This window comes from Periplaneta americana, unplaced genomic scaffold, assembly GCF_040183065.1.
Source record: "Periplaneta americana isolate PAMFEO1 unplaced genomic scaffold, P.americana_PAMFEO1_priV1 scaffold_20, whole genome shotgun sequence".
Classification (NCBI taxonomy): Eukaryota; Metazoa; Arthropoda; class Insecta; order Blattodea; family Blattidae; genus Periplaneta; species Periplaneta americana.
In genome coordinates, this window is record NW_027185501.1 from 1,014,541 (window position 1) to 1,017,750 (window position 3,210).

A 3,210-nucleotide genomic window follows, 5' to 3' on the forward strand; every position below is an offset into this window, starting at 1 on the left:
TTGATTTGCATAATACACGTCACTGTTCGTTAACAGAAAACCACAATTTAAGTCACACGGAGTTAGTGTGCACTCGAAGTTGGATGCTTGACGGTTGTCAGCCCACTTTGAGGTAAGTGGATATAGAGGGAAAAATTTGATCGGTGTCGGTTAGAGTTCCCGAGTAGCTCAGTGGTAGAGTGTTGGTATGTTGAACCAAAGTCCCGGGTTCCATACACGGCTCCCTAACAATTTTTCCCTCGAAATTATTCAAGTCAACTTTACAGGGAGTTATACCTGAAATCTTGATTTGCATTATACACGTCACTTTTCGTTAACAGAAAACAACAATTTAAGTCACACAGAGTTAGTGTGCACTCGAAGTTGGATGCTTGACGGTTGTCAGCGCACTTTGAGGTCTGTGGATACAGAGGGAAAAAGTGGATAGGTGTCGGTTAGAGTTCCCGAGTAGCTCAGTGGTAGAGCGTTGGTACGTTAAACCAAAGGTCCCGTGTTCGATACCCGGCTCCGGAAAAATTTTTCCCTCGAAATTATTCAAATCAACATTACAGGGAGTTATACCTGAAATCTTGTTTTGCATAATACACGTCACTGTTCGTAAACAGAAAACCACAATTTAAGTCACACGGAGTTAGTGTGCACTCGAAGTTTGATGCTAGACGGTTGTCAGCCCACTTTGAGTTCTGTATATATAGGGGAAAAAATTGGATCGGTGTCGGTTAGAGTTCCCGAGTAGAATAGTGGTAGAGCGTCGGTACGTTAAACCAAAGGTCCCGGGTTCGATACCCGGCTCCGGAACAATTTTTCCCTCGAAATTATTCAAATAAACTTTACAGGAAGTTATACCTGAAATCATGTTTTGCATAATACACGTCTCTGTTCGTTAACAGAAAACCACAATTTAAGTCACACGGAGTTAGTGTTCACTCGAAGTTGGATGCTTGACGGTTGTCAGCCCACTTTGAGGTCTGTGGATATAGAGGAAATATTGCATCGGTGTCGGTTAGAGTTCCCGAGTAGCTCAGAGGTAGAGCGTTGGTACGTTAAAACAAAGGTCCCGGGATCGATACCCGGCCCCGTGGTAGAGCGTTGCTACGTTTAAGCAAAGGTCCCGGGTTCGATACCCGGCTCCGGAACAATTTTTCCCTCGAAATTATTCAAATCAACTATACAGTTAGTTATACCTGAAATCTTGATTTGCATAATACACGTCACTGTTCGTTAACAGAAAACCACAATTTAAGTCACACGTAGTTAGTGTGCTCTCGAAGTTGGATGCTTGACGGTTGTCAGCCCACTTTGAGGTCTGTGAATATAGAGGGAAAAATTGGATCGGTGTCGGTTACAGTTCCCAAGTAGCTCAGTGGTAGAGCGTTGGTACGTTAAACCAACGTTCCCGGGTTCGATATCCGGCTCCGGAACAATTTTTCCCTCGAAATTATTCAAATTAACTTTACAGGGAGTTATACCTGAAATCTTGATTTGCATAATACACGTCACTGTTCGTTAACAGAAAACCACAATTTAAGTCACACGGAGTTAGTGTGCACTCGAAGTTGGATGCTTGACGGTTGTCAGCCCACTTTGAGGTCTGTGGATATAGAGGGAAAAATTGGATCGGTGTCGGTTAGAGTTCCCGAGTAGCTCAGTGGTAGAGCGTTGGTACGTTAAACCAAAGGTCCCGGGTTCGATATGCGTCTCCGGACAAATTTTTCCCACGAAATTATTCAAATCAACTTTACAGGGAGTTATAACTGAAATCTTAATTTGCATAATACACGTCACTGTTCGTTAACAGAATACCACAATTTAAGTCACACGGAGTTAGTGTGCACTCGAAGTTGGATGCTTGACGGTTGTCAGCGCACTTTGAGGTCTGTGAATATAGAGGGAAAAATTGGATCGGTTTTGGTTAGAGTTCCCGAGTAGTCAGTGGTAGAGGGTTGGACGTTAAACCAAAGGTCCTGGGTTCGATACCCAGCTCCGGAACAATTTATCCCTCGAAATTATTCAAATCAACTTTACAGAGAGTTATACCTGAAATCTTGATTTGCATAATACACGTCACTGTTCGTTAACAGAAAACCACAATTTAAGTCACACGGTGTTAGTGTGCACTCGAAGTAGAAAGCTTGACGGTTGTCAGCCCGCTTTGAGTTCTGTGGATATAGAGGGAAAAATTGGATCGGTGTCGGTAAGGGTTCCCGAGTAGCTCAGTGGTAGAGTTTTGGTACGTTAAACCAAAGGTCCCGGGTTCGATACCCGGCTCCGGAACAATTTTTCTCTCGAAATTATTCAAATCAACTTTACAGGGAGTTATACCTGAAATTTTGAATTGCATAATACACGTCACTGTTCGTTAACAGAAAACCACAATTTAAGTCACACTGGTTTAGTGTGCACTCGAAGTTGGATGCTTGACGGTTGTCAGCCCAATTTGAGGTCTGTGGATATATATTCAAACATTGGATCGGTGTCGGTTGGAGTCCCCGAGTAGCTCAGTGGTAGGGAGTTGGTAAGTTAAACCAAAGGTCCCGGGTTCGATACCCGGCTCCGGAACAATTTTTCCCTCGAAATTATTCAAATCAACTTTACAGGGTGTTATACCTGAAATCTTGATTTGCATAATACACGTCACTGTTCATTAACAGAAAACCACAATTTAAGTCACACGGATTTAGTGTGCACTCGAAGTTAAATGCTTGACGGTTGTCAGCCCACTTTGAGGTCTGTGGATATAGAGGGAAAAATTGGATCGGTGTCTGTTAGAGTTCCCGAGTAGCTCAGTGGTAGAGCGTTGGTACGTTAAACCAAAGGTCCCGGGTTCGATAACCGGCTCCGGAACAATTTTTCCCTCGAAATTATTGAAATCAACTTTACAGGGAGTTATACCTGAAATCTTGATTTGCATAATACACGTCACTGTTCGTTAACAGAAAACCACAATTTAAGTCACACGGAGTTAGTGTGCACTGGAAGTTGGATATTTTACGGTTGTCAGCCCACTTTGAGGTCTGTGTATATAGAGGGAAAAATTGAATCGGTGTCGGTTAGATTCCCCGAGTAGCTCAGAGGAAGAGCGTTGGAACGTTAAACCAAATGTCCCGGGTTCGATATCCGGCTCCGGAACAATTTTTCCCTCGAAATTATTCAAATCAACTTTACAGGGATTTATACCTGAAATCTTGATTTGCATAATACACGTCACTG